The sequence below is a fragment of the Lissotriton vulgaris genome, chromosome 11 (assembly GCF_964263255.1).
Source record: "Lissotriton vulgaris chromosome 11, aLisVul1.2, whole genome shotgun sequence".
In the NCBI taxonomy this organism is placed as follows: Eukaryota; Metazoa; Chordata; class Amphibia; order Caudata; family Salamandridae; genus Lissotriton; species Lissotriton vulgaris.
In genome coordinates this window covers 120,219,843-120,232,259 of record NC_141699.1, presented here as the reverse complement: position 1 = coordinate 120,232,259, position 12,417 = coordinate 120,219,843, and positions in this window count along the sequence as shown.

The following is a 12,417-nucleotide window of genomic DNA, read 5'->3' as shown; positions in this document are numbered from 1 at the left end:
GGAAAGACATAGAACTAGGGGAGATCCGCAGTGCCATAAAACGTATGGCACGCAACAAAACTCCGGGATTTGGCGGGCTTCCAGTAGAGTTCTATGCCACCTATGTCGACCTGCTGGCCCCGCAACTGTTGGTAGTATATAAGGAGGCGAGGTGCCTGGGGCGCCTGGGGCGCCTCCCGGGCTCGATGCGAGAGGCCCTAGTAGTCCCCCTACTTAAGCCCGACAGGGAGAGTGGCGACCCGGCGTCTTATAGGCCGCTCTCGATGCTCACGGTAGATTACAAAATATTAAGCAGCATCCTAGCGTCGAGACTACTGGGACACATGGGCTCCCTGGTGCACAAGGACCAAGCGGGGTTCATTCCCAAGCGAAACACAACAATGAACATACGCCGCCTGCTCCGCCTGTTGGAAGAGGGCCACGAAGAGGCTCCCCAACCCATGATACTTTCGATTGACCTGGAGAAGGCCTTCGATAGTTTAGAGTGGGAGTACCTCCGTAGAGTGCTTAGTTGTTATGGGGTAGGAGAGGGATTCTTGGGGTGGACAACAGTGCTCTATGCCTCTGCGATGGCGAGGGTAAGATCAGGACCGCTGATCTCCCAGCAATATCCGGTGGAGCTAGGTACGAGGCAGGGCTGCTCGCTATCCCCGCTGCTCTTTGCGCTGGCGGTGGAGCCCCTGGCGTTGTCGATCCGCACCGGGGCCCACTACGGGGGACTGAGGACCTTATCGGGGCAACAGTTTATTTCCCTTTACGCTGATGACCTGTTGCTTTTCCTGGAGGATGCTGAGGGGGCCTTAGCTGGTGCCGACGCCGTACACACTTCCTTTGGTGAAATATCGGGCCTCAGGGTAAACTGGTCGAAAACTTGCTTATTCCCAGTTCGTAAAGGAGAACTCCAACCCGACACGCCCAGGGCAATCAGATGGGCACCCAGCTGCCTGAAATATTTGGGGGTTTATATTTACCACTGCCCTGCTGACGTTCTGGAGGGCAATATATCCCGTAGCATTAGGGCGCTAAAGGGTAGCATGTCCTTTTGGGCCACCCTGCCGTTGTCAGTAGCAGGACGCATAGCGCTGTTAAAGATGGTGGCGCTTCCCCGGCTACTCTATTACTTCAGGATGCTTCCGATCTGGATCCCACCTGCCGTATTCCGGAACTTGAGATCGCTAATTGTAGCTTTCCTCTGGGGACCGGGCCGCCGCAGAGTGGCGCTTAAGACCTTGATGAGACCTAAAGCGGAGGGTGGGCTAGCTGTCCCTGATTTTGAAACATACTACTTGGCAGCTCAGCTGCAGATCTACACTCAGGAGGTGGCACAGGAGTTTCGAGGTCCAGAGGAGGAGCGGGGGCTGGGAATACCCAGACACGTTCTCTCTTATATCGCAATGCAGCAGAGGCTAGCAATAAGGGACCTCACGCAGGAGGAACGCACTATTAGATCGTGCTGGAACCGCATGCAGCGCAAGACAGGAATGAACCACCCCTACGCCCCCGAAATCCCATTGGGAATGCTTACAGCGTTACCACATGGTGGGGATTGGTCGCAATTACAAACTTGGGAGGACGCGGGCATACAAGTCATTGGCGACCTGTACGAAGACGGAGCGCTGTTGCCCTTTCAAGCAATCTTGGACCACTTCGACGTACCCAGGGGCGATTTCTTGTTACACGCGGCGATCACGAGGGCACTTCAGGCACACTGGCAGAGCGGTCTTGAAGAACCACAGACGTCTATGGCATGTCAGTATGTCATGATGGCAGCGGGGATGGTTAAAGCAGTGACGTGTTTATACTCTAGGATGGTTAACGAGAGGCTGCCTCCACTAGAGGCACTCAAGGCCAAATGGGAGGCAGATATAGGGAGAGACATCCCGGAGACCACATGGGCCCAGCTGATGCGCCGAGCTTGGAAGAGCACGCGCAACGCTCGGTTCCAATTGGTCCACTTTTATATATTACACCGAGCATACCTGACCCCGGAGAAGATACAAAAGTACTTCGCCTCTGACACTGCGGCCTGCCCTAGATGCCGGACGATCGGAGCAGACCTAAGCAACATGCTATGGACCTGCCCTGCTCTGTCCTCCTACTGGAAAATGATAGGGGATACCCTTAACAGGGTCACAGAGCGAACCCTGCAATTTGGCATGGCAGTGGGAATCGTACATTGCTTTCCGCATACCCCCAAAACGGAAATTACCAGCAAATTCATTGACATGGGATTGCTCTTGGCGAAACGGGAAATAACGCGGCACTGGAAGGCACGAGTTGGTCCAACGGGCACTAAATGGCGCAACGAGTTCCTTAAATGGGCTCAGCGTGAGAGTACCTTGAGATATCAGCTAGCAAGGCATCAGCAGAATGAGAGAGCGTTGGAATCAGCGCAAGCATGGGAAGCATTGGTGCAGGCCTTACGCGATCATGACACGCCAAGCGACACGGACAGGGATGCCAACGAGCAGCCTACGTCCCATAAGACGACAGGTATAATGCACTTCCCCAGACTGCGAAAAGTCTCCTGCGGTATGCTTTCTGGTATTCTAACTATGCACCGATGGCATGGGAGGGGAAGGGGGGTGGAAAGAGGGAGGAGGGAGCACTTCCAAGCTTCCAAATAAGTTCTTGATGATTCGAACCTGTTGTCCTGCTACTAGACCTCTGGGAGAGTTTTGTTGGGTTGGGGGGGGGGGGTTCTTTCTTATAGAAAAGCAGGTGTGAAATTTTACTCCATAACTGGTCGTGTCTGGTTGACCAGGGGACCCACGTTCATCGTCGAATTGACAATTGCCGCCCGACCCCAGGTTGTGGGCTGAATGGCTGTGTAACAGTACTACCTTAACCTCGGTGCTACCATCACCGATTGCACTATTGTTGACCGATGTACAACTGTGAATTTTTATCTGCAATAAAAATATATTTACAAAAAAAATTAATAAATATAGCTATATATTTAATAATTCTTATATACATTTAGTATAGATTTTTCAACATCAAAATGACAGAAGGAGCACAGTTTATAACATCACAAAAAGGAAAAATATTAATGTGTTAAATGGGATATGTTTAGACGCAGGAGAAACAAACTGGCTTAAAAGTGAATTGGTACAAAAGGGGGTGGTGATGGACGGAGCATCTGAACCAATCAAACACTCACACCCAGTCAACAGATCTGGGTTTAATCCATCACTGTTCTTTAGCCCACTGTGCCTCCCCAGTTCAGACATGGCCATATGCAAATCAGTCTGACCCTGTGCCTCATGGGAACAGTCCAGCCCGAACTGCCATGCCTTCCCTGGACCGGAAACAAGCTTCCTAGGACCGGTTTCTGGCATTACAGCCGTCTTCAGCCAGGCTTGCTTGAATCCAGTGGCAAAGTGAGCAAGGGACTCACGTCTGAGCATACCCTGCCAACTTATGGCAAACAAAGCGGTACAAAAGGGGGTGGTGATGGACGGGGCATCTGAACCAATCAAACACTCACACCCAGTCAACAGATCTGGGTTTAATCCATCACCGTTCTTTAGCCCACTCTGCCACCCCAGTTCAGACATGGCCATATACAAATCAGTCTGACCCTGTGCCTCATGGGAACAATCCCGCTGAACTGCCAAGCCATGCCTTCCCTGGAATGGATTCAAGCTTCCTAGGACCGGTTTCTGGCATTACAGCCGTCTTCAGCCAGGCTTGCTTGAATGTAAATGTAAATGTAAATGTACAGGAATTTATATAGCGCAAATCACCAAGCGGTTTCTAAGCGCTTGCTTAGGGAACCCGTCCTGGTATTCCCCTGTGAGATAACCCCGGCAGGGTATCCGCAAGGTGAAAGCCAGGCATCCCGCCGCGAGGGGCCGTTGTGGAGATTAAGCAAGCTATTGCCCAGAGTCGCAGAGTGTGAACCCGTGAATCGAGTAGGCACCGGAGCGAGAATTGTCAAGTCCATGGACATTTTAGGACTCAAGAACCCGCTGAGCCGGGAATTGAACCCTGGTCCCGGGCTGACCTCTGCTTCCAGGTCTGCCTCCTCTGACCAGTGAGCCACACTTCTCCACAAAAGTGAGCAAGGGACTCACGTCTGAGCATACCTTGACAACTTATGGCGAACAAAGCGGTACAAAAGGGGGTGGTGATGGACGGAGCATCTGAACCAATCAAACACTCACACCCAGTCAACAGATCTGGGTTTAATCCATCACCATTCTTTAGCCCACTCTGCCACCCCAGTTCAGACATGGCCATATGCAAATCAGTCTGACCCTGTGCCTCATGGGAACAATCCCGCCCGAACTGCCAAGCCATGCCTAAAGGCTTGGCAAGGCCAAGGCTAAAGAACGGTCTCTATTGGAATTCTCAAGAGCATATTATCAAGCCCATTATCGCCGCTTCAGCTGCAGTTTCCTGTCGCTAAAGCAGCGATAATTTTAACGCCGTTCCTTGATAATATGCCCCAAAGCTATCAGGAACTCCCAACTGAACAATCTGTCACTCAACTAAAAACAAAAACATCGAAACAGACTAAACTAATGTACCAATATCTAGAACAGCAAGTAAAACTATACCCTAGTACAAGAGGCCTGGAGTACCTAGGAATGATAGCCAAAACTCTAATTTAAAACATCCAAATAAATTAAATACAAAATACTCTCCTTTAAATCATAACATAAAAAATAAAATGTATTTATTTTTCTACAATTATAATTACTGTGTGTAATATATTTTGAACTAAAAATAGTAATATATTCACACACATTAATTATATATGTAATAAAATAAAACACAACAATTAAACATAACATTATTTCCCTCCCACAATTAAAATACATTTAATAAACTTACCGAGGTTTGTTGCCGTAGCTCTAAAATCCAACATCTTCCGATATAATCCAATTAAATAACAATAAAATTATCCATAGAAAGTTTCCCCCAAAAAAATGCAAAAATTCAACTGTAGCAAATAATAAATCCTCCATTGACAAAACGACCATCCGGAAACTATAAAATACCTGAAAATATCTTTAAAATAAGAAACGCTCCAAGAAACCCGAAAAATTAATGAAGTGTTAAAAATATATTCGTTAGTAAAACTAATAAACACTTCCATCACCCGTAACTTCTTGTAATTGAAACCTACAAAATAAAAGCACATACATTCCCACCCACAGTAAACAACACATAAAACACTTAGGGGTCTATTACGATTTGTCCGCCCGCCATCCCATCGTGAAATGGGACCGCCCGCTATGTGTGCGGCGGTCCTGCATACACAATTAGGATAAGCCCGTCACACTGATGGGTGCATCCCGCATTTTTTACATTGCGGCGGGCGGTGCTGTCAGCAGCACCCACCGCAATGCAAAAAAGGTATTTGTGCATTTGCATGCACAACGTGGCCGGCACCACGCTGTGCCTGCCATGTTGTGCATGCAAATGCAGGGGGTACCATAGGTACCCCCCATGTGCCCCTCCCACCCCCCAACATCCTGGGGACCCATGGTATCCCCCCTACATGTCCCTGTACCAGGTGGCAGGCACTGTGCAGTGCCTGCCACACATTGCAGTGATATGCATGACATTCTCCTTTTTATATTGCGGTGCAATGTTAATGCCTGCGATTGTACCGCCGTGGTCAGATTTGGACGGCGGAGCATGCTAATCGGACGGACGGTTATGTAAAATAACACATTAAACACCACATTTTAAGCTATCTAACCAGGTCTCAATGATGCAAAAACCAAAAAAACAAACAATACATAACTATCACATATAACACTTCATAACAGCACTAACAAATCTCTAAATGCACTACACACTCGCTATCTTCAAAATAACTTTAAAAGTTATTTAAAAGAAAGAAATGTAACCTTCCAAATTACCCAAAACTACAGTGAGCGATTACAAGAAACAAGGCCCAAACAAATATGGCAGCATTAGAGATAGAAAATTAAACAATTAAAGTTTTTTAAAAATGTTATTTTAAATATTACCAATGTTAAAGCATTTAATAAAATACTACAAATATCATACCATTTTTTGAAAAACATTGCATTACTTTCAACCTTTGTAAAATTACAATAATAAATATTATATCATATTTAATATTATAATTCCATAAAGAGAAAACTATCAAAAACATTGATATTTTTTGTATGATAAAGATAAACATTGAAAAAAATGTAATCATTGAAAACATATGTAATAAGCATTAATATTTATATTTTCAATATTAATATTATTAATTAAAATGTATTATATGTGTGTATAAAAATATAAATATGATTACATTTATATTATATAAAAAATGTTCGAACTTTCTTTTGTATAAATATGTCCAACACATCTGTTATTGTAAAAATTATGATTAATATTGACCATTTATGTACAATATTTTGAAAATATGTATTCTATATTAAATAATATACAAACTACATTACCTAGTTTCAGAAATGTATGTACAAATATGTTTCCAATTATTTTGATGTATTAAAAAAATTATATTTCATTATCCACCCAAATTACCCAATAGAAAAATGTGTTATTACTTTCACAATAAAAAACATCTGTTATACTGTTATAATTATTTTTGTATTTATTATAAACTTTTTTTTACATATACAAACTACACTTTCTTCATGATAAATATTGTACCAAATTAATATGCCCAATTATCTACCATTTCATATTTTTCAACTCAAAGATATTTTTTTATTTTATATTTATGAATTAAACTATATTAATAAACATATTATAATTTATACCTAAACTTTATTAATTTCCTACACTAAACCTAATTAAGGGGCCCATTAGGATGCTGGACGGTAAACCTAATTAATTTACTATTCCCACTCAACTATAAAATAAATTGAGGTAGGTGCTGGACACTATACCTAATTAATTTACTATTACCACTCCAGTCTAAAATAAATTAGGATAGATGCAGGACACTAAATGTAATTAATTTACTTTTCCCACTCCAGTCTAAAATAAATTGGGGTAGGTGCTGATTTCCACTACAGTCTAAAATAAATTGGGGTATGTGCTGGACACTAAACCTAATTAATTTACTATTCCCACTCCACTCTAAAAAATAATTGTGGTAGGTGCTGGACACTAAAGCTAATTAATTTACTATTCCCACTCCAGTCTAAAATAAGGGGCCCCTTAGGATGGTGGGTGGATCACCCCGCCGGGCCGGCGGTAATCACCGTTGGCATGGCGGGGACGATCCACCCGGCATCCATGCCTGATTGACCCCCCTATATTAGTATGGTTGGGTGGTCCGCGGTGGACAGAAAGACCATCCGCCGCATTTCCGCTGGTCGACTCGTCGACCAGGCGGAAAAGGGCCATATCATGGTGGCAGTGTCTGCAAGACACCGCCATCCATATTATGATGCAGTCACAGATTAATCTTTCCATGGAAAGGCATGCGGTCTTTTGTGTTGCGTGCCTATTATGGGCCCCAGGGCGTTGGGGAGTGAGAGGTGCACTTGGGGGCTACCCATGGTACCCCCCCTACATTTGCATGCACAAGGTGGCAGGCACCGCACGGGGCCTGTCACGTTGTGCATGCAAATGCACAACATGCATTTTATACATTGTGGCGAGTGCTGCTTACAGCACCACCTGGCGCAGTGTGAAAAATGCGGGATGCAACCGCCATGGTGGTAGTCGCATCCTGATTGGCTTGGAGGGACCAGCACACCTATGGCGGCTGGTCCCTTTTGCCGTTGCGAAAGCCCGCCCGCCATCGTAATGATGCCCTAAATTGGGGTATGCCCTGGACGGTAAACCTGATTAATTTATTATTCCCACTCCACTATAAAATAAATTGAGATATGTGATGTACACTAAATCTAATTAATTTACTATTCCCACTCCAGTCTAACATAAATTGTGGTAGGAGCTGGACATTAAGCCTAATTAATTTACTATTCCCACTACAGTCTTAAATAAATTGGGGTAGGTGCTGGACACTTCAATAAATTAATTTACTATTCCTACTCAAGTCTAAAATAAATTGTGGTAGGTGCTGGACACTAAGGGGCCGATTCCGATTTCACTCGAAAGGACTCCGAACACGATCCGGCCAGAAAAAGTACAAGTTATACACGTGTTTCCCGGTCGGCTCGTACAGTTGTACGAGTGAGCAAATACAATGCGAGAAAAGCGAAATCGCCGACTGAATTGTGTCCGGGTCCAAACCGCTCCGTACGTCTTGTCCATAAGCATACAATAGAGGCTATTTCCGAACGAGCCAGTACGATGCACGAGTCGGAGAGCTGGATCAAGTCAGAGCCTCAAACACGTAAAAGCTCTGGAAAGCGGACTACGGGGGTCCACGCCCGACCCCCCTTCACCCGCAGTCGTATGAGTCGATCACAGTGGGGGGAACAAGGGTCACCCCTACACATGCATGTACGGTGAATGTGGCACAGTCGCGTCCCCACTACAGGGGGAGCCCTTGTGCGCAACGTACCTTTTTCGTCAATGGGAGCCTATGTACGTGTTGAACAACAGGCTCCCATTGACTTCAATGGGGCTCCGAGCGACCCGTGTCCATCAGTGCTTGTTCTCATTGTACTCAGGCGCTCGGAGCCCTGGAGCATGGGTCAGTCGGAAAGCCCTCCGGATCCAGTCGGACGGAGCCTTCTCCCAGCAAGATCGGAATCAGCTCCTTAACCTGATTAATTTACTATTCTCAGTCCAGTCTAAAATAAATTGGGGTAGGTGCTGGACACTGAACCTAATTAATGTACTATTCCCACTGGAGTCTTAAATAAATTGGGGTAGGTGCTGTACATTAAACCTAATTAATTTACTATTCCCACTACAGTCTAAAATAAATTGGGGTAGGTGCTGGACACTAAACCTAGTTAATGTATTGTTCCCACTCCAGTCTAAAACAAATTAAAGTACGTGCTGGACACTAAACCTAATTACATTAATATTCGCACTCCAATCGTAAATAAATTGGGGTAGGTGCTGGACACTAAACCTAGTTAATGTATTGTTCCCACTCCAGTCTAAAACAAATTAAAGTACGTGCTGGACATTAAACCTAATTACATTAATATTCGCACTCCAATCGTAAATAAATTGGGGTAGGTGCTGGACACTAAACCTAATTAATTTACTATTCCCACTCCAGTCTAAAATAAGTTGGGGTAGGTACTGGACACGAAACCTGATTCATTTACTCCAGTCTAAAATAAATTGGGGTAGGTACTGGACACTAAACCAAATTAATTTACTATTCCCACACCAGTCTAAAATAAATTGGGGTAGGGGCTGGACACTAAAATGTATTAATTTACAATTCCCACTCCAGTTTTAAAACAAGCATTTGCAATGCAATAGGTCTCGCATTAGGAAAGTTTGAGCTATTGGTATGGTAAATGACAATTGTTGTATTAATGTGTTGGTTTTGAAAATAGCTAAATTAATAGCTTTGTCATTTACAATGCCAATAGTTTTAACTTTCCCAAATGTGACACCTATAGCATTTGTAATGCAATATGTGTTGTATTTACATGACTTAGATGTATTGATATTACAAATAGCAATGGCTTTTATTTGTTTTATGTTCAGGCCCATACAGGCCACATTTATTTATCTGTAACACAGCGTTAAGCCTACAACCTCTTGTAGAGGCCGGCCGCGTTTGCAATAGTTGATGCTTGCGTATCAACTGGAGCCGGCTCAAAGCCTTAACACAGCGCCATGCCTACAACTCTCTCAAGAGAGCCGGCCGCGAGGCTTATGGAAGAGTAAACAAAAGCTCATCACACGCAGGCATACGCCCGCTATGCATGGGAGGTAGGTAGCAGGCAACTAGCCCAACTGTAGTAAACAGCCCAACACGGCACAACCGTCTCAGAGCGAGACGAAGGCCAGAGTGGCAAGTAGGAAGAAAGAAAGCAGACGGAGCAAGAGAATCTGAGATCAGGGAGTAGAGAGAGGGGAAGGGATAGTGGCTGTGGGTGGCGCGTCAGGGGGCAAAGTGGGGGGGCATGCGCTGAAGCGCGGGACACCGTAGTGTGCCTAACACTCAAGGACACAGCCTGGCAGGATCCGCAGGGACAATAGCGTCCTCAAAGAGGCGTAACGTGCGGAGCCTAGGGGGCATGTATCGTGCATGTTGTACAGAACAAAGGTATCGCACTAGGGGTTTCCAAACTGCTGTAAAGCGTGTGTCTCTCAGCTGTAGCCTAGCCGTGATCAGTTCCAGCGCGAGTACCTGCCAAAGGCGTACAAACCAGGATGCTATGGGCGGCGCTTCAGTACGTTTCCAATACAGGGCTATGAGTTGCTTAGCCGCACCTAGCATGTGGAGTGTGAGTACCCAATCGCTGCGGGTACGTGCCTTAAGTGTGCTAGGGTGAATGCCGAGTAGTATTGTGGACACTTCTTCAGGTATGGGGAAACCCAGCACCCCTCTGATATGGCTAAGTACCTCCTTCCAAAAGATTGTCAAAGTTGGACACGCCCACCATATATGCACAAAGTCACCAGTCGCAGAGCTACATCTCCAGCACCTCGGCGAGACTCTAGGGAACATTTTGCTAAGGCGCAGCGGAGTGTAGTACCATTGGGTGAGCAATTTATAGGCATTTTCCTGCTGCGGGACGCTGCGGTAGATTTTGGGTATATCGCGCCACAGCCTGCTCCACTGGAGGGCTCGATGTCTGCTCCTGCCGTCAGCTGCCATTGCTTCTGGTACGGGTGCGCGGGGATTGACTTAGGGTGTTGTAGTATGTGGTCATGGGCGTCCCCAGAAATGTTTCCAGGGGGGGGCAAAAATTTAACTTCAGTGTTTAAGGATCTAATTTCCGTTTGCTTTTTTAAATGTTTAAGCGCGTATTTATTTTGTTACTAAAATATTAAACATTACTTCTGAACTGAGTTTCCCAGCTTCATGCAGTTTTGCACAACTAGAATACTGCAATGCAATATGTGAGAACATGAGGCTGGGAAACTCGGTTCAGAAGTAATGATTAATATTTACAAATAAAAAATAAACACGAGCTAAACAGTTTAGGCTAAAAAAAAAAAGCTAACGGATCTAATAGTAGATTTTTTTTGCTCAGATGTGGGTGGCATAATCTACTGCCTCCAAGCACTCGCCTTCAAGGCCCGTAAAAGGCAGACGGCCCATTGTCATTCTTTATGCGATGATCAGCAGCAGATAGAATGACAATGGGCCTGTCCAAAGTCTGCTCGAGGTTGGGGAGGGGCTGCTGCAGCCTCTAGAGTTCAAAGCTGTGCGAGAGGTCCCAAGTGAGAGAACGTTTCAACTCCTGGGGCTTCTCGCAGGGGAACAGCACAGCCTACTGTAGGTGTGAAAATTAGGGATAAAAGGAATGTTGATGGCCTACCTGCTCGGAACACATGGGGACTGCTACAGCAATGTGCGCTGCCTAAGCGATAATATCACATTGTCACTGGGCCAGCACTGGATAGACAGGCGATCCAGGGGGGGGGGGGGCAAGCGCACCCCCTTGCCCCCCCTGCGGACGCCCATGTATGTGGTATATTTGCGAAATTAGTCTCTTCAGCCCCCCGAGAGAGCGCGCCAGCTTTTCGAAGGGTGTGAAAGCCCTGGTGGCCGCCTGGTATACTTCGTCGCCCGTAGTCCAGTGACGGAGCTGGGTGTGCTGGAAACCAGCCGACGGGGGGAGTCCGAACTCCTCTTTGCAGTCCTCCCAGGTCTTGGGCAAGCCCCCGAGGAAGAGGTCCCCAATGACTCTGCAGTCTCCCTGCGTCCACTCATCAAACGCACGGGTTCTGTGGGCCGGAGGGAAATGCGGGTGACCCGCTATCGGCGTGTGCGGAGACGGGAACGTTGTGAGGCCCCTGGACACGGCAACATTGTCCCATATGTCCAGGACCGTTTTTGTAGGGACTGCTATATAGGCACTCCTGGAGCGCGCTGCCCGCGGAAGCCACAGTAGGTCCCATATAGTGCGTCCCGTGACCGCCCGGTCCATGTGGAACCAGTGCTTGTCGCTTGCATGTGCACCCCACTCTACTACGAAGCGCAGGTGTGCTGCCCAGTAGTAATGAACCAAGTTGGGACATGCCAGGCCGCCCCTGTCTCTCGGCTCCATAAGGATTTTCTGCGAGAACCGGGGGCGTTTCCCGCCCCAGATGAAGGAAGTGATCTCTCGCTGGAGGCTCCGGATGCAGTGAAGCGGAATCGGGGTGGGCAGACTCTGAAAAACGTATAAAATTTTTGGCAGAATCGACATTTTGACCGCGTTTAGGCGCCCCAGCCAGGAGATCATCAGAGGCCTCCACCTCCGGAGGTCCTCCAGCACCGCTTTACGACACTCCGTCCAGTTTACCGAAGACCAGGAGTCCAGGTGGGGGGTTAGTGTGAGGCCCAGGTATTTGATTTGGCTTTCCGCCCAC